Genomic DNA, 20625 nt, shown 5'->3' with positions numbered 1-20625 from the left:
TTCAATTTCAATAAAGCCTCCACTTTTTCAGGGGATGAAAACACTCTGCTTTGATTTCATGTACTTGTTTCCTATAGTTCTGCACCACTAAACTTTTTGAAGTGATAATTTTGGGTATTACCCAAATTGACCTTTTACAATTGACCTTTTGCACAATCGACCTCATTATAGTGTTTCTAATTGACCTTCTGCACAATTGACCTTTATATTATTTTATATATGTATTGGGTTGGTTTTGGATTATAAATAATATAAGGGGATTGGGTGGGGAGTTGTGAGGGGGTTTTGGATTGGGCGGGGAGGCTGTGGGGGGTTTCCCCATGCATATATGTCCTAATTGACCTAAATTAGGTACATTCTCCCAAGGTCAATTGTGAAAAGGTCAATTAGTGTACAACCATCATTTTGCATATGTGTTTCTTAGTTGGTGGATCTCCACCAGGTGGTGTTCAACAGTTGTACTTTTAATTAACAGGTCATCTACATAAAGCAATGTAGAAAGAGGAAATGTGGTCTATGTAGGAATATGTTCCATTGTTAAAATATCCACACAGAGTTCGGTTCCACGTGTATTGCTGCTCCAAAAGGTAAATGTAAGTATATATTGGTGTTTATGAATTACCGAGTCAATCCAATATCCATTAATTAATTCAAGGGCAGAATATAATTTAGAACCCTGGATCTGTGCCATAAGCGAGAGGCCACCGTGACATGATTTAAACAATGCTCTCCGCCAATTGTTTAACCTGTCGCTCCACCCTATAATGTTAACTATCTCTTCTAGGAGAGTAGTTATGGCAACTCTAACTTGTGTACTGGGATCTGATATCCTGGAATGTACAGAAGGTACTTTTCCTAGTAATTGGTTGTAGGATGTGGTGATTAGCCTTTGTCCCTAGTGAAATTTAGATTTCCCTGGGGACCTTCTTCTGGATTCGGACTATTTCTCCCTGAAGGAAGAACATACTAGGATAGACCTAGAACTTCAATACTGAGGACTAGCAGTTTTGTGGGATCAGTGTTTTGCATGCCAGGTGGAGGACTTATTGACTGGCTTTGAATAGTGTGTCTTCTCTGTCCTTTTAAGAGTACTTAAAAGCAGAGGAAAAGTCTTTGGCCCCCTATTTTGAAGTCTATCTTTTCGTGAATATGTTTACAACCCCCAAACCAGGTGGAGCATCCTGCCGTCCAGGTGACCCGAAATTAACCTATATTACCTGCTACCCCTGGGGGGCCAGGATGCTACTTGGCATGATCAAAGAGAAGCAGATCTTCGGAACAAGCGACTAGGGTTTCTGTCTCTATTCCTGTGGTCTGGGTTGATTTCGCTTTCGCAAAAAAATAAAATGAATGCGCACCAGGAGTTGTCTCTTTGGCATAGCATGTAGTATTTACTCACCATCAACAACCTCAAACCTGCAATATACTTACGGGTTAAGCTATTTTAGGTCCACAATTTGACGGGACCTAATGCACAGAGGAGGAGGAGGCAGGAAAACACAGTACCAAGCCACACCTTAATAGGCACGATTAAAAAAAAAAAAAAAATCTCTGATGGGCATATCTGCATCCGCAGGGAGGCAAGAAAACCAGTCTTGGTTTGTATAAAAACAAGTCCACTTTATTTACATTTGTCACAACCATATCCCTCAAGAATTCTCACTAGCTTTCATGAGTTACAACTAAAATAGAATCCACTGAGTGGACATAGAACCGTTCAACACCTTGGATGTAGCACAAATTACTTGGTATTTCCAACACCTCTAAGGGAACCACCATATTCTGATTGCTATTACACACCTTCCAACTGTCACCACTTTACTACTGAAAAGTAGCATCTAAAACAATTCAAATCATCCTATTGTATATGCACACCAAGAACAAGACACAATGGTTATCACATTTCAAGTGAATGCAAAGCAAAGTCTGCTTTAAAACATAGCTTCTTAAGTCCGAAACCATTATATTAAAGCATTTAGCTGATCAAAGCAGATCCACACAACGGCTTAACTCCCTTGCTCCAAGGATCAACCCAGATCTAGGGGAAGAAAGTTTTTTTTTTATAAGGTATCGCTTGTAGAAGTCCTCTTATCTCAAAGTCCAGCTGAAGAGCACTCTTCTCAGCTACCCATAATGGTGGTTGGAGCATTAAGAGTTTTTTTTCTTTGTTGTTGGGTTTTGTACTGAATAGATCCCAGTAGCCTGTGTGAGCAGCCACCCGTGAGTTCTTGGGTTGGTAAAATCACAAACTGAGTTGCTGTGTATTATGGAGGGGCATGGAAGAATGACATTTTGAAATCTCGACTTTCAGTATTGGCATGTCGAGAAACTTGGACAAATGTGCACTTGAAATTGTGAGCCAACTCCCTAGGAGACTGATCCTCTGCTGCGGGTTGAAAATATTTCAAAAGGGCCAACTTGTATAAGGACCATTTGTAAGGATTTTGGTCTTCCATCTCATCAAAGTGCCACAAGAGTCCGGGTTTAGGGATGTCAGTTTTATGAATTCAATATTGCCATCATCTATTTGTACAATTCTAGATGTTCCAAAACAAAATATTTTGTATTTTTATGTTAAAGGGGTCCTACAACATGTTATGGACTTATCTGTTTGATTGGGTCTTTCACAAATGTATTGCATTTTCCATTTTCCATGCCACACACGAGCGGCTCAATTGCTAGGGTAAAAATAAGCAGAGACAAAGGATTCCCCTGCCTGATTTCCCGCAAGAGAGAAAATGCAGGGAATGCTACCCAGTTCGTAAGCACCTAGCATGAGGGTCAGACTATGATAAGTTTACTCAAGAAACAAAGTGCCCGCCGACTTCCATTCTTTCCAAAACTGCACCTAGAACAGAAATTCAACAGAATCAAATGCCTTCTTGGCATCTAGTAGCATGGCGACAGCTAGGACCTGGGGAGCCATGAAGGCCAGCATTAAAAAACAACAAAAATGTGGACCTGCCTGTTCTAAACCAGATTATTCTGGGCAGACTTTCCTGGAGAGAATGCAGGTGATTCACAAATATTTCAACCAAGAGTTCATAATCCATTTTAGGGAGGGATAAGGGCCTATACGACTGTCCCTTCTCACTGTGGTAACCTGGTTTTAATAGTACTACGAGCAGGGAAGTATGCACCAACAATTAAGGACATGCGATAAAGGAATTTAAGATTAGCGATCAAAAGCTGTGTGTTTTGTGTAAAATTCTGCAACTAGTCCATCAGGACCAGAGTTTTGGTCAAGTCCAAGTCACTAACTGCTGCAGCTATTTATTCCCCTGGATAGGAGCCCCAAGTGAGTCCCTGTGTGCATCCTCCAGGCAGACCAATGTGGCGCAGTGCTGGTAGCCCTGCCACTGGGCCCCCACAGTTGGTGTGGATGGATGAATATAGAACCTTGTAGCAGTTCACCAAATTTCTGTCTGCATGACCCAAATGGCTGTGCAGATTCTCTGTTTTGAGTATTTCCCTCCCTTTCACCTCTTGTTTAGTAGCCCTAGATGAGACCTAACCCAGCCAGTTCGATTCCCCATATTTATGGAGCATAGCGTTGCAGGATGCATTTAACTATTTGGTCAGCCACAGGGCACAATTTCAACAAATTATCCTTAATAGTGGAGAGGAGTTTTTGGCACCTTATATATCGTTTTCCATCACAGAGCCACAACCCCCCTTTGCAAGGACATCTAGCTCTTTACCGTGAGATTGGAGGATGCTCCTCTATTTGGAGATGCTTACCCCATGGATATCTACTTTATAAGCTTCCCACATCAATAGTAACGAGAGACAGTCTTGATTGTCTGCAAATGAGTGGGGGATTTATCCTCCCAGAGAGATACGAAATACCAAATCAGTTCACTCATCAATTTTAAATTGCCAAGGGGCAATCTTTGGACACATTAGGTTAGGCAATACATAAATCGAAAACGGGGGAGGGAGCAGAGAGGATCGGGGGAAGCAGCCAGCATTTTTTTTTTAGAGCATGATAAACCCAGTCAGCTCATAACCAAAGGTAACCTCCATGAGGAGTAGTCCTGAACAGATGAATAATACATAAACACCTTAGCTAGAGCATTCATTTTAAGCCAAACATCTGTCAAGCTAAACCTTTCCATGTATTGCATGAAGGTACTAAATGATTGAGAGGACCTTTGGGCAAAAGAGAAGGAGCAAAACTAGTTGTGTCAAATGCCAAATTGAAATCCCCCCCAACCAAACATTTTATATCATATCCACAAATTCATAGCATTGAGAAAATACCTGCAGAAAAACATAGTCAGCCTATCAACACCTAAAGCGCTAGACACTGTTAAAGCATGCCCTGCAGGGTCACCTAATACCTCCAGTAGTGTTGAGATATGTGTTAATATGTTGGTCTTTGCGCTAAGTGGCAATTTGTGATATACAATCCCACACCACAATTCTGGGACAATAAACAGGCTATTTATATTCAAAACCTGAATTTATGTAAACAAAGAAACTCAAAGTTAGTCCCCTTAGTTTATGCAGGGGAAGGCCGCACAATAGGGTATACAAATGTTCATACATTATTTACACAATTAAATTTGACCTGCCTCCTGACAGTGTCATTAAATATGATGCACACATTCAGTCACGGAACCATTAATGATATTTCTGATTCAAATAGTAATAAGAGAATCAAACTTTAAGGAGGTGCACCTGGGAGGCGAAGCCGTGGAGCGAAGGACTGGAGACAAGGCCTCGCTCCCTCTCTGCAGCTCCGCTGCGAGGGACTGCCCCGCAGATCCTCTGCTCATCAGCTGCACCTCCGATTACATTCAGTGCACCTGAGTGTCCGAGGAAGATTGCGGCACTGGAGAAAGGCCACAAGTCCTCTGGAAGCTCCAAAATGGCCCCAGCGGTTACCTTGCTAACCTGTGATCATCATAACATCGCTGTGAAGCCAGATTGGCCAAGTTGCGCTTCCAGTCCCATCCCTCCTGCCTTAAATGGAGGGGAGGTGCAACAGGAGGGGCCGCTGCTCGACGTTGCAGATCCACACCAACCTATCCAAGGTAAGAGCCAGGGTTTCACCCCTCAGGCCACCCGAGCAACGAAACATGAGGATGCTATCGCTGGAACTCCCCTCTGCCCCTGCTCATTGTCCATGGAGGAATCTGCACCTCTGTGTGCGTACCTTCCCACCCCCCCCAACAACGTGCCATCCACACCCGTCGCAGAGAAACGCTTGTCTGAGAGCCAGAATCACGCACCCCAGCCACAAACCGAAGGGCTTGAGCACGTCTCCCTACTCCGCTCACTTGCATGCCCCTCCCCTTACTACGTCGCAGGAGGTGCCCCTGCCGAATCCCAAATATGGTGCACACTGCTCGTGCTCCCATGCCCCCGCACTGGATCCTCTCAGCCCCCGTGACACCATCTGCCACTCACCAGCCTCATGAGGTATGCCCCAGCTTCAAAGACACTCCGCATGCTGACCCTGGGACTACGACGGGTCCTACTTCAGTCTCTACCAGAAAAGCACCGCTACCTGGTGCCATGACAACAAAAGACTTGAATTTGCCCAATTGACACTGCCATCCACCCATTATGTACGCCAGCCTCCCTCTGGCATTAGTGTTTTAACACGCAAAATGCCTTTGCCTAATGTCATGTATATGTCGCCTCAGGTTGTTGATGCCATTCTGCCAAGTCCCCTGACTAATGCTCTGTGTATGCCCACCATTCCCCCGGTTGTTGTTGATGTCACTCTGCCAAGCCCCCTGCCTAAGCCCGGTGTATGCTCACCAGGTTGAGGTTGATGCCACTCTGCCAACTGCTGGGTGTATGCCCCCAAAGGTTAAGGCAGATTCTCCCCTACCAATGCTCCTGCGCAAAGCAATGCATCTGCCCTCTCAGGCTCCCATTGATGATACCCTGCCAATACATGAATTACCCTGAACGAACCCCATTACCTCTAAAATAGCTGCTACAGATGTCACATTTCCCACGTCCCTCAAATGTGCACTGTTCAATGCTCGCTCCCTCCCTGCACACGTCCTAGATGTACATGAGCTCATTACTAAGGATAACACTGACCTTTTTATACTCAGCAAAACCTGGCTGAACAAATCATCTGGCCCAGCTCTCACCCTCACCATTCTGACAGGTTATACCATCTTCTGGCAAGACCACATCCTCCAAAAAGGTGGAGGGGTTGCCCTCATTGCCAAAGACACACTTGCAATCAGAAGGATTGAAGGAGAACTCTATCAAAACTGTGAATACCTTATGCTCAAAATTAATCTCACCACCAACTGCACCATCTCTCTGCATATTGTATATTGCCCCCCTGGCCCAGTCACAGACTTCTATGAAGCTCTGATTCACTCCCTGTCGGACAACCTAAAAAATACCTCTAATGTTCTGCTCTTAGGAGATCTCAATCTAGGATTCAATGACCCTAGCGACTCCCATGCAGCTGCTCTGAATAAGGCCTTATCCACCTTAGAGTTCTCTCAAGGCATCTCCCAGCCAACCCATGTTAAAAGGCGTGCCCTGGATTCGGTTGCACACCATAAAAGCTCTTTTCTGATCACTGACATTACTGCTAACATGGTGTGACCACCACTACATTCAATTGGACCTCAATACATCTAAAGGGCGTCCTAAAACAATCACCCTGCTTCCTGCATCACTAGCCAGGAGTACCGGCAGCTCACCAAGGAGAATATCTCGCCCCACCTGATGGGCCTGCCCTCTTGCCCCCCTTCTCCAATGACCCTGAAGCCCTGGCCAGTGCATTTAAACCAGCCATCACTCAAGCTGTTGAGGCCATAGCTCCACTCACCTTGAGGAGAGCTAAGAGAGCTAAACACTCAAATGCCTGGTTCTCCCAGGAGCTTCTGGAACTACGCTCTAAGAAAAGAGCAGCACTCTCAGCCTGGAAAGTGAACCCTAATGACGCTGCCAAAGTAGCTTTCAAAGCTATCTCTAAAGAATATAAAATTGCCATAACTAAAGCTAAAGCCGCCTCCTTCAACACAAGGATTGCAAAGGCAAAATCAGGGCCAATAGACATTTTTGCCATCTTTAGAGAGCTGGAAAATCCCTCCACGCCACCATCTACCCTATGCAAGTATGAAAAGTGGTGTAATGAGATTCAAAACACCATGCTTGATAAACTCAACACTCTACAGTCTAAATCATAGCTCATCAAAAAGCCCTTAATCGACTAATAGCTGACACTAATATGAACCCACCCCCAGCTACCATGTCTGCTGAATCCCTGCCCTTTGACTTCAAGGATATGAGCGAATCTGAAGTCATCTCCCTCCTTAATTCCATCAAACCCACTAACTGCAAAGGAGACATCTGCCTGGCTCAGCTCATCAAAGACTGTGCCCCTACCCTTTCCCCCCTTCCTCACGGCTTTCATCAACTCCTCATTCCAGTCTGGCCATGTTCCTACTGGCCTTAAGGAGGCCTGGGTATGCCCGCTCGTCAAGAAATCTTCCCTTGACCCAACGGTTCCAGGGAACTATAGACCCATTACTACCATCCCTTTCTTATTGAAAATCCTGGACAAGGCAGCCTATCTGCAAGTTCAGAAATACCTTGAAGACAACCGACTTCTTAGCCTTCGGCAGTCAGGATTCTGTCCACGACATGCTACCGAAACGGCCTTACTAGACCTAAAAATTCAAATGGATGATTTCAGGCAAACCTGAGCTCCTTCTGCTCCTTGATCTGCCGCATTTGACCTTGTGGATCATAAGACCCTTTGCCACACCTCGTTACTGCAGCCAACGTCTCGCCCAGGGAAGGTGCGTGGATCACCTCATTTCTACAGGAAAGAGCTATGAAAGTCTTCTTCGACTCAGCTTGTGCTACGCCTAGCCACATCAAATGCAGAGTCCCACAGGGCTCCTTTATTACCCCCACCCTTTACAACCTTTTCACAAGGCCGCTGTTTAACATGTTGGACGCACTGGGCATCGCATATACCAATTATGCTGATGACACTCAGGTGCTTATTCCTTTCACAGGTGATTAGAAGTCTGACATGAACACCCTCAACTACATCTATTCAACAATCCAATCCTGGATGGCAGAAAATTGGTTATGTCTTAACAGTGACAAAAATGAACTCCTGCTAATTGGATTCCCAGCCTCTCTGAGTAAACTAGATTGTCAGTATAGCTCCTTCACCATTGATAACATACCTATCATGGTGTCTCAAACAGTCAAGACCCTGGGTGTTTATCTTGACTCTAATCTGACTACGAATAGACAGGCGAGTGCTATTGCCTCCTCATCAGCATACTACTCCAAACTACTTAACGGAGCCAGACAATTTCTATCTCAACAGAACTCCCTTATCATTGCAAGGGCAATAATTGGATCCAGAATGGACTATTGCAATGCCCTCTTTGTAGGGAGCTCGGGCAATAATATAGCCAAACTCCAACTTGTCCAAAATAATGCCCTCAGAGCCGCTACTGGGATCTCGAGGAAGGACCACATCTCTGAAGTGAGGAGAAAGGTGCATTGGCTTCCCGTTAGAGAAAGAATTATCTTTAAAACCCTCGCCCTTATGCATAAATGCGTTCAAGACTAGAATAGAGAATAACCAAGCACACCTCATCCAGACCCTCCAGAACGGTCTATGCAAACAGGATTGCCATTCCCAAGACACGTAGGGTTCGCGCAGGCAGTACCAGTTTCCCAGCCATGGCCACATCACACTGGAACGCTCTACCTGCGCACATCAGGATGACTGACTCCCACATTGCCTTCCGCAAAGCTGTCAAAACTAGGTTATTATATATGATTGCATCTCTCCTGCTGAAACTCACTTCTTTACTCAATGTATCTAATGTTTAAACCTTATATGCATGAGCTACCCAATATCTTTCATCAAACTGTATGTGTAACTAAGAATTCTTAATGTTGGGCAGCTGTTGATGTAACCCTGAATCACGCCTCCTTACAATTGCATGTACCATCGCCTCGATGCCTAAGGGCTGTAGCGCGCTCTACAAATCCAAATAAATAAATGATTCCATAATAACATTGCCACATACCGGCCAGTACATTCAGATTCTCTTCAGTTAACATTTACATAACATTAGGTTCTTTATAATCAATCAGCAAGATTAGGGCATTTTATTTTCTCCAGTATCAAAAAAAAATACTGGTACTGGGTAAAAGAGCACATGTCTATTAATGCTATAATGCTATTTGGTGCAATAAAAATCAATTCCACCCCTTGTAGATATGGTGCTGAGGGATGCAGGTATATGCATGTAATTTGAATGCAAGCTGAGTTTTATCTAATTCTGCACGTTTGGGTTAGGAAAGCAATGCTATCGGCTTGGAAATCCTCAGTAACAAAGAGCAGTTTTTATTTGAATTCTAAAACTGCAATCATTAGAGTAGTTTTGGGTAATCTTGCCCTGCAGCCAATGGGCAGCATGTACCTCAGCTCCTCCCCTAGAGGCTCACTCTGGATTTGTACCACAAGTTCAAGTGTTCAGAGTCATCTACCAGTTCTTTGTGCTTCTTTGATGTTTTTTCCAGAAAAACCTGACCAAATTCTAAAAATCCAGTATCTATTGTACACCAAACCTATCCTAACTATTAGTGCCTGTTTTACGATCCTGGGTTCTGGTTTTTCACTCTGGAGACCAGGGTTCTCCAAATTCTTTCTGTTTCCATGGCTGATCCAAAGAGTAGGAGCCTTTTCAATGCATGCTCCACCTGCCATTTGATTTGTGGAACACCAGCATGAGCAGTGCATATACTACCTATAAATGAGTATGATGGGAACTTCTGTTCCACATGTCACTCCTTCTCCAGTAAAACCCCAAAGGGCAGACCTTGAAGGTAAGTGAATTGGCTGGTTGATGACACCAAGGCTTCAGACACAGCTTTTGTAGCAAGTCAGGCCTCCCTTTGCTATAGACCCCAATCGCGTATTCCTGCTTCCAAGAAGTCGAGGTAGCTGTGACAAATTGGCTTCTGCCCTGCAGGAGTACAAGGATGAGTAGAGGCTAAGACAGCCGCTCAGCCCTCGCACTCCTACAAACCAAGAGCCAACACAATCATAATGTTAAAACAGGTACAGTCAAGAGATCTACCTCTTTTGCCGTTTTGGTATCGTGAGCCGTGGGGAGGCTATGCTCTCAAAAGGGGTGTGAAGGCAATTCAGTAGCAACCCAAACAGCGAAGTAGAACAGTCCAAAATAAAGGACTGTCCAGTCAAGGTTCTATAAAAATATATACTTTAATCAGACACACCATGCATAATGCTAACTAACAAAAAAACACACAAAAAACCTTCTAAAAGAAACACAGAATATGCACAGATAGAATAGATGCAGCACTCTGGTTGAGGAGACCAGGGAGAGAGAGGCAATTTAAAGACTACAATGTTCAAAAATAATACTTCTTGAGGTTACAAAGGATATTAAAATTATCTCGCCAGTCTCTAGAGCCCAAGGATGCACCACTGGGCAGATATCTGTCAATAATACCTCTACAAATGTCTTTTGGGTGATGGGGGGGTTGATGGCATTGACCGCAGTGTCTGCTCGGGTCGCTGATATAGCAGTTGCGAGGGTCCAGTGGCAAGCTGGCATCTGTAAGAGTCCAATGGAAGGGGGGAGCTTCGGTCTCGAAGTGTCTACTTTTGCTGTGGGGATCGGGTGGTTACCAGGTTGCTTCGGTGGTCGAGCTGATACCAAGATGCCAGATGAGTCTGTTCAAGGCAGAGGCGTGATAGCGTAGCTTGTGGAACACCAGGGTCGCATGAGGATGTTCCTCATGGCAAGAGGATGAACAAGGACCATTTCACTCCTGCTGCCCCTGTGGAACAGAGCACAACACATCCACACATAAATGGCCAGTGTCCATGGTCACAACCTCTACCTAGTCTACGACCTCATCAGCAATGCCCTCAGTGTACATGAAAGCTTTGATCCCTTCGGTGACGACAAAGCACTCTAGGAAGTCCCCACCAACTATACCGTCAACTTCAGCCTCATAGACCCAAGGCCCGTCGACAGTCCCATCTACAACACTATCTGCAATTGCACTGTCTTTTTCAATTACATGTTCTGGTCGAGTTAAGAAACCCTTGTTTACGCTGGCTCCATATGTCCTGTCAGCTATTCCTGGTCTCCCACAGGCTACGGAGGGAGTTTTTTTCCAAAGAAAACGGGGAACATTTCTACTTACAGCCTCTTCCATTTATGCAAACATATCGCACAACTGGTGTTCCTCAACCTCCATTTGCCCTTGCTCCACTCAACCGCTCTATGAACAGATTATACACCTTGTTCTCAACTCTGAAAACTAGGGTAGCTCTACTGCCACCTGTGGAGGTCCCCCAAAATTACCCCCAGATTTTCCTGCCTCACTTAGGCGCCACAACTGTTTCGCAACATCAGTCCCTTGCCATTGTCCCTAACACTGAATCATACTATGACGTCTCATTAGGGGATGCCTTACCACACACTACTAAGGATAAGTTTGACAATCTTGAACCGTTAGGTCCTTTTTAAATGAGGAAGTTTGTCATTACATGGGTGGGGGTGCAAAATAACTCTCACACTAATAACCAGATCGACTCAGGAAGTTGGCAAAAAAAACCTGTTTTATTGTCAATTGTCTAAAACAGGGAGTACAAAGGACATCAACGCACGACTCTCAGCATAATCTTGAAGCATCATATGAAAAAACATCCTTGTATAGCATAAATATGTCATAAGTGACGTCATACTACGTGGCAACCTAAGAAAACTTATTTGGGATTGTGATTGGTCAACAGGGAATATCTAGGTATACTTTCTGTAGGGGATTGGATTATGATTGGGTCTCTATAATCAGGTGGACAATTTATGCCCAGCCCTTGTGCAAGTCATCCTCAATATTTGTTAGATACACGACACACCATTGGCTCTCAAACTATAGGGCTCTTTAATACATGGCTCTCTATAACTGGTTGGCACGCTTGTAGCCTTCTGGAATATTCGACTCGCTAGCAGCACGCTGGTACCCCAGGTACTGATGGGTGGACTTGACCATGCCTCCCCACCCAATTAGCCCACCATCCATCATCACTCATGCCATCTGCCATTTGAATTGTCTTTGAACTCGGCCTTGCAAAGTATCACTGCTCCTGAGAATAGAAGGGAGGGCAAGCACGTTATCTTCAAGTCTCGATGCAGCTTGCCCATTTTCTATTTCCATCCATCCCACGTGACAGGAGACCGCGTATGAGCTCCTTTCTTCGCATTTAATGATATTAAATGAATAAAACATGGCACTCAGTGTTTCTGTTGCACCTTAACAGGAGCTCACCTTGTTTCTCACGTTCTTTGTATCTCATTAAATAGATAACCAGGTCTTGGCTGCTCCAACCCTTGACACTGCGCCAGACAGCCTTTGCAATCCTTCAATGATTCTCAGCTGTTTTTCTGCTCCGCCGCACTTTCAGCCCTTTTCTTCCACGGGTCCTGGTTTACTAAAGTTGCGAAATCGAACATCCAGATTCTATACATATATATATATTTGTTTATTTATTTTTTTTCAGTAAAAAAAACATTGTTAAAGGGACGTTATGGTTCCAAGTAAAACCGAAAAACCCCTGAAATTCGCCAGTTATGGTAAGCTAAGCAACCATAACTCGCGCCACCACCGTGCACTGCTAAGACTAACACCCAGGACATCAAAGATGACATCACAAATGTCATTGATGACATTACTGATGACATCACATGTCTGGTTCCCCCTTCTTTCCTTTACTGACATATCTAGGCCACATGGTTTTCTTCAGTAACAGTCAGGAACTAAAAATTGTAAACGTACAATATTTGTAGACTTATCCTTCAAGTATGTTCTTACAATAATTCCCTTAGGGTCCAGTCATATCATATGAAACATATACATAGGGGAAGACACAAGCTTGAAAGACAGCAATCCTTTCTGTGCATGAAGATAATCAGTAGAGTTTGGGTGTGGGCAGTAGAGTCCCCCTCTATAACTTTGCCCCCCCGGACCAAACCTCACCAAACTTTGCAAAAAAATTCAGAGTGGGCCATATACTTTTTTTGCAAAGTTTGGCGAGGATTCGTCCAGGGGGAGCGAAGTTATCTTCCTATGGAAACAGCAACTTAACCATAACTACACGCCCACTATCGTGGCCATGTTATATATATATATATATATATATATATATATATATATATATATATATGCGCCACCGCCTTCAGTCTATTCACTACATATAGCCAGCCTTCATGATTACTTAGTCTACTTGCATTGCAGAATCTGTACAGTTATTAAGCAACTTATATTGTCTTCAGTGTTCTTCGTACATGCAATCTTCATTTCGCACATAAAATGTCACTCGATTCTTTATCTCGCCATCAGTTTCCATACGGTCTATGCATTCTCTTCTCTGACCATCCTTCTCAGTGCGTCACCATCATTTCTTGTGACGTCACCAACATCTTGCATTCACTACATCACACTTCTTCAGGGACCTCCCTCAAGAGGCTGTCCTCTCTCTGTTGAACATCTTATAGGGCCTTCTCAATTGATACCTTGTTTCAAAGATCTTTCTCGGTATTGGGATCATTATTAGCGTTGTGCATGTCACAGTTTCCGGCTTTCAGCATATAGGCAAAATAGGGGTGGGATTTCCAGTAGTGGTATTTGGCTCCTCCTCTACACTCCCCCCTCTGGTTGATTCATCGACCACTCTCCCATCAGTCTTCACATCTAGACATCCTCTTTTGAAAAAGTACTTCTTTGGAGCCCATATCTTCATTACTCCTTTCAGAGATCCTGCTGACTTTACATGGTCATCCACACTCTAGGTCATGTGGCTACATTGTCCATTCGGGCTGCAGTAGACCCATCGTCGCACATACTTCTTGTGGTTTCCAGGTGCTAGAATACTTGCTTCTATATATTTTCTGATTTCTTCATCTGTCAGCTCTTTGGGTCCACACCCAGACTCAACATCGACCATAACCTTCATTCTAAATGCTTTCTTTGCTGTCTTCTTGCACTGCACGATTATTATCTTGATCACACAGAATCCAAACATGATCATCACCAGTAGTGCTCCAAGAAACTAGAATATATTCGCCATCCATTGTGGAACCCATGAGAAGACTGATGCAAACCAGCAATATCTTTTGTCTCATCTTCCATCTTGATGTGTAAGTTTGTCTGCAACGTTATGGCCTGTGTCAAGGTCCCATTCTCGTCATTGTGAAAAGGTAGGAATGTCCAACCTGATTCCCCGATTTTGGTACAAACACCTCCATCCATTGCCGTAATCATGTCCAGGACATACCTATTCTGGAGAATCATCAGTCATATGGCTCTCAATTCTTCCTTGATCGAGTTGAATCCCTTTATAGAAGTGTTGATCGTCTGCAGGAGCCCCCAGCAAGTGATTTGCAACCACTTCGTATTTGCCATCATCTCGATCCCTAGCATAAAGATAGTTGTGAATACTGCAGTAGTCTGACTGAACAACCTGTGTTCATATGGAATAGAATCAAAGGCTTCTATTGACTTAGTTGAAAAGTAATTCTCCCTTATTGTTCGATTGAGGAATCCAAATGATCTCCTCTTCCTCATGTGACCATCTGCCTTTGGAAACTCCAATGTTCACGTCACTCTTTGGAATCACCAATGCTGGAACATCCCTACCCAAACTCTGGACAACTTCATATAAACTCTGGATCCACAGCCACAGTGGTGGTCCATTAACACTACTGTTCCATCCTTCATTCCTGGTACATCGAAAATTCAACCACACTGCTCATTAATTTCAACCTTTCTCGTGCCATTGTTTCTGAAACACAGATGCATTTGCTGGAGGTACTATCTACAAAGATCCTCCTTTATCATCGACCCATGTCAGCAATTTCACAATGTTTGGCCAAGGATGCTTGCATTCATTCTCTGCAGTATCTATGACTGGTTCATAATATCCTGTTAGTGCTAATGCGTTACTTACAATCAGGCCTTCAGCCCATCCTTCCGGAGTCTGCACTATTCCCTTGATTTGCAGCTGACCTCTCTCCATGCATCTTTGTATTTCTTCATGATTCTTTCCTTGACAATTGAGCATTTTGTTTTCTTCTCTTCTGATTCAGTCATTGCAGGCTGTTCATATCTCATCACTTGATTCCTAGTCTGTGATTTCTCTCTTGTATTTAAATCTTGCACACAGTCATCTTCTCTTGGAGACATCTTCTCAGTCACCCATACCAAGGATGTTGTTCGACGGTGGAACTGACCTCTCGTCTGGCAAGGTGTGTCCGGCAGTAAGCTTTCTGGACTGCTACTTCTATAGCTATGAATATCTTAGAAGTTCCCATAGCATAAGGTATGAGAGATAAACATAGCAACTCTTGTTAGATGTTCTCTCTTCTACCTTTTTCATGTGTTGATTTCACAAGTTATTAACCAAGTATGCTGTGCTGTCTAGATAACTGTTTAATTCATTATCATCTTCCCTTGTGTCTCCATCTCACAAAGTGAGTTCTTGCATAATACTCAAGAAGCATATCAGTAATAGTCCTTCCTACAGAGGAAATCATAGGAACATTTGTTTTAACAATAGGCAACCCTACACGAGCTACTGGTGTGGGGAAAATCACAAATGGTCTCAGTAATAGACAATTCTGTGTGAGCCACTGGAGTGGGAAAAACCAAAGGGAATTCTACTTTGCTTGGACCAATAAAGTAAACAGTATGGATTAAAAGAACCTGGAAGACCGGGATGAATGCTGAGCATGCATATATTATACACCAATAAATTAATCCCCAACAATTACGATTCTCAGAACGTCGTTGGGCTTGCTCACTTTACAAAACTGTACCATTTTCAAAATTCCTCATTGTGCCAGTGTACTGCTTTAAGGAAGGAAAAAACCTTTTTAATCAGGCAATTCTGGTAAATCAGGTAACTGCAGGATCTGTTCAACTATTGCCAAAAGTAGCCTCCTTATCGCAGGGCCATTTTTAGGATAATGCAGAAAAGTAGGTATGTTGACACTACGCCCAACAAGAGCAGAATAAACTCTAAAAATAAATATGAAAACAGCGATAAGGATTCTATGGGCATTGTCGTTTGTCAAAACGATAAATTCAACCTAACAATTGCGTTGTATGAAAAGAATCAGTGTATTGTTCATGCTTCCAATCTCTTACCAGGTGGTGTCGCTCAAACATATCCACAATATGTCAACATTTTTCTAAAGTTCTTTTTCAAAAGATCTCTGCGGCTCAAGAACTGAGTTTGCACTCCTGCTACAATATCTATAAAGAGTGTCCGGGGAGAGCCACAGTCCAAATGTACACTTGCATTTATTAAATCAGCAACCTTAGCACCCTTCTTCTTCGTCATCAATCGGGTCTGCACGCGCTGAACTTCGTCTCCTTGTCTTGCTTCTGAATCAATCATTAGGGGTAACGTCGGCCTCGCCAGCGTATAACTTTACGTCACTCAAATTGATTCAAGCCCGTCTTCCTTGGACTTTCACTGCTGAGGGAGTAACGTACTCCACTAGGTAGGGTCCACTAAATTGTGGCTAGTGTCACTTTCTGGTAAAGTTCCAAATTAGCACGACGTCGCCAATAAAAAGTCTAGGTACAGGTATTAATTCAGAAGCTCCGGCTGCTGAATAGTCTTCATCTGTGTTCTGAGGCCGACCCCCCCCCCCATGGTGCTTGAGTTGATATGAAATGACAGGGATACTAGCGCTCCTACATGTCAAATACGCACATAACTAATTTCCTAACATTTCTGCAGTCTTCTGGGCATAATTTCTGCTCCTCAACGGAGGAGCCAAAAGGTGTTCTCATTCGCCTCCCTGTCACTAACTCGTTGGGAGTTGGTGGTCTGACCCAGGCTGATTCCTTAATGCATATAAGGATAGGGGTAGGCAATATAGCCATCCCTTCTTCAGTGTCAATTTAAGTTTTGCAATCCTCTCTTTAAGGAGGCCGTTGAGTCTCTCGCATATCGCATTTGCTTGCGGGTAATCAGCAGAAGAAAACCTGTGCTTAATATTCAATAATAGACTAATCTGTTAAAATACTTCATTAACGAAATGGGGCCCATTATTGGATCTCAGCACCTCACACACTTCCCATCTTGGCAAGACTTCTTCTACTAAAAATCTTGCTGCGCAAGTTGCATCAGGGTGTATACAAGGGCCTGCTTCAATCCACTTGGAGAAGGGACACACCACCACTATCATATACCTGTATCCACTACATACTTGCAGCATATCAACATTATTTGTTTGTTTGATTGTTTATAGTGCGCACCGAACCTGGAGGTATCTGGCGCATTACAAGGATATGCAGTTTTATAGTTACACACCGTAAGTATACAATAGGCAATGCAGGAAAAGTACAATAATATACAATGAAAATACAGTTAGAGCTATTTACACACAAGTCTATATACAGATTAGGCAGGCAATATCAGCGTATACAGTTAGTTGTTTCAGTCAATCAAATTGAACAGATTTAATATGGTGCGTGTAGAGTGGAGGAGCATGTAGATTGGAGGAGCGTGTAGAGTGGAGGATCGTGTAGAGTGGAGGAGCGTGTAGAGTGGAGGAGCGTGTAGAGTGGAGGAGCGTGCAGAGCGGAGGAGCGTGTAGCGTGCGGAGGAGCTTAGAGAGCAAATTAATTTATAGAACTGGATTACTGCGTACTAACGAATGACTCTAAGGGGCTGATGAGGGCATACTAATGTTGAATGCGGGGAAAGCATGAGTGCATAGAGCGGATGAGTGTGCGGAGCTGGTGAGTGCAGGGAGCTGGTGAGTGCCAGAAGTGGATGAATGCAGGGAGCGGGTGACTGTGCAGGTGGGTGAATGCAAAGTACAGGCGCAGACAGGGTGCATGCGAAGGGCAGACATGAGTGCATGCGTGGGGCAGTCAGGAGCGTGCGGGGCGAACTGGAATGCATGAGTGCGTCGAGCAGACCGGAGTATGCAGCATGGTGACGGGGACGCATGGAATGAATAAAAGTCCAGAGAACGGACTGGAGCGCATAGAACTGCGCGACGTACATAGTATAGTCTGGAATGCAGAGAACGTATGAATGACCACGTAACCCATCATATCACACCCCACGCTTACCCTCTTCTTTACACCACCACTCAACTAGAACACAGAGATACTATGTCACCATTCGGTATAACTGTTCTCATACCAACACCTCCCGCTCACTCCCCATCACTGCTGGTTACACCCCCCCCAGCCAGGTATTCTCCTCAGGCCTAACGCAGCCACAGTCGGTCTGGATAAATCCTGCCAGAACAAACACATACCACTGATCTCAACCACCACACCTACCACTAAGAAGCAGCTATTTAACCAATACCGCACCAGCTGCACACATACCCGGTGTGCACACGTGCCGTTGACTCTCCCTACTCTCTCTACTGACCTGAACTTCGGTTCCCAAGGGCGTTCAACCTACCAGCACCTTCAGACCATACCAATGGAATATAAGGCGCTATACAAGTGCAAAATAACATAACATAACATAAAATAATATACATGGTTCAAGTTAAGGAGGTCTAACCGGTATTAGTAAGGTGCATCATTGGCGATGAGCCAGTTTTTCATGTCTTTCCTAAGTCAATATGTAAATGTTGAAAAGGACCATTCTGTCGAGGAATCACTTCTCTAATCGCTTGCAGTGTATGCCCAGCAGTAAACATTTGACATATGATGTAATTTACTACATAAAATGCAACGTGTTCTAACAGGTTCAGTACGAACCAGTCCTCCGCAATAGTTGCTGCGAGGCTCCCCATAGTTTCATGTGCAGGGTAGTGCAACAGTTCAAGCACTACCTTTAACAATGCCAATGGCATCACCGGCTTCCCAGTGCTTTTTTGTCGCCATATTGCTTTGGAGGGGGATAAAGAACACCCCCTTCATTTCCATAATTCTTGCTCTTCCTGTGGTGCACAGCCCTGAATTTCCATCAACTTTGTTCTCAGTAAAAAATTAAAGCCTTCATTCACTACCATAATTGTGACTACTTTCTCTTTTACATCAGGAGTCTCAAAACCTGAAATATCTGGTGGATATGCAACCCTTTTGGCCTGTACATCTGCAGCTTCGTTCCCACGAGAAATAAAGTCTGTTCGCTAATTATGTGTTGTGCATTTAACTATCGCTATCGCTACTGGGATTTGTAGTGCCTCAATAAGCCTGCCCAAAAACGCTGCGTACTGCACTGGAGTGCCATCCACTTGGAGGTAGCCCCTCCTTTTCCAACATACTAATCCTGTGTGCACGGTTGGCGTCACATAGGGAGAGTCACTGTACACCATCACTTCCTGCCCTGCATGATTTTCGAGTGCGCCACTAATTCTGCTGCTTGGGCTGAAAAGTGAGACGTAGTCTTGCACTTGCAACAACCTCAAACTCACCATTTGCTATATGTCTTACCACACCTGCGCCAGAATGCCTTTCTCCACTAGTTTGATCAATTTTCAAAGAACCATCAATAAAGAGAACCTCCCCCTGTTAATGAATTTTCCATCACACCCGGGATGTCGTAGAATTCTTCGTAGTTCGCGCTCGCCATCCCCATGCTCGCGGCTGCTGCCAGCGACTATTCGCAAGGAAAGTGCCCCATCACAACTGGATCCAGAATCCCACTGTAATATGCCAAAGGTTTATAACCTAATGTAGTCCTCTATGTAAGTACTGCTGTCATAACTGTCCCATTTGTGTGCGAAAATAAAAAGAACTCCTCATCAAAATTGGGAATTCCTAAAACTGGAGCTGTACAAATTGCTTTCTTCAATCCTTCAAATCCTCCCTCCATTTCCTCAGACCATTTTATTTTCTCATTGTTTATCTGTGCTTCCTTTAGAGCTTGCAAAGAGGTCTTGTATATGAACTATAATCAAACACCCATGCTCTAACATAATTGCATAGCCCCAAAAACTGCAGCATTTGCTTTACCGTGTGCGGTTTTGCTGTTTTCATGATTGCCTCAGCTCTCTCAGGTGTGACCCTCTTTCCTTCATGTGAGATCAACTGTCCTATATACAACACCTCCTCTTGACAATACTGTAACATTTCTTTGTCTACCTTATATCACTTGTCTGCCAAGATAGTCATTAACTGGGTCGAGTCTTGCCTGCACTCGTCTTCTGTAGTGCTACAAATCAGAATGTTATATGCGTATTGTATCACAACGCTCTTTAAATCAATATTGCCTAGGTCCATCTGGAGGACCCTATTTAAGGCTGATGGAGACTCACAGTACCCTTGAGGAAGCCTATTATGTTTCAGACGAGTCTGGCAGAACGAAAAGTCAGTCAAGTCTTGTGAGTCCTTCTGCAACGGGAATGAGAAAAAACACATTTTTCAGGTCAATCACTGTGAAATATTGCACTTCTACTGGGATACTACATAGTATTGTCGCTGGATTAGAAACGAAAGGAAACTCTGCCTCTACAATCTGGTTAATCAGTCTCATATGAATCTCCACAACCCCCCTTGATAGGATAGGATAGGATACACCGCGGTATTGCACAATGATTCTGACGGTACCAGAATACCTTGTTCCATCAGTGCTGAATC

Source organism: Ambystoma mexicanum, chromosome 4q (genome assembly GCF_040938575.1).
Source record: "Ambystoma mexicanum isolate Mex_15411 chromosome 4q, UKY_AmexF1_1, whole genome shotgun sequence".
Classification (NCBI taxonomy): domain Eukaryota; kingdom Metazoa; phylum Chordata; class Amphibia; order Caudata; family Ambystomatidae; genus Ambystoma; species Ambystoma mexicanum.
The sequence above is the reverse complement of the archived record's forward strand: the minus strand, read 5'-3'. Positions refer to the sequence as shown.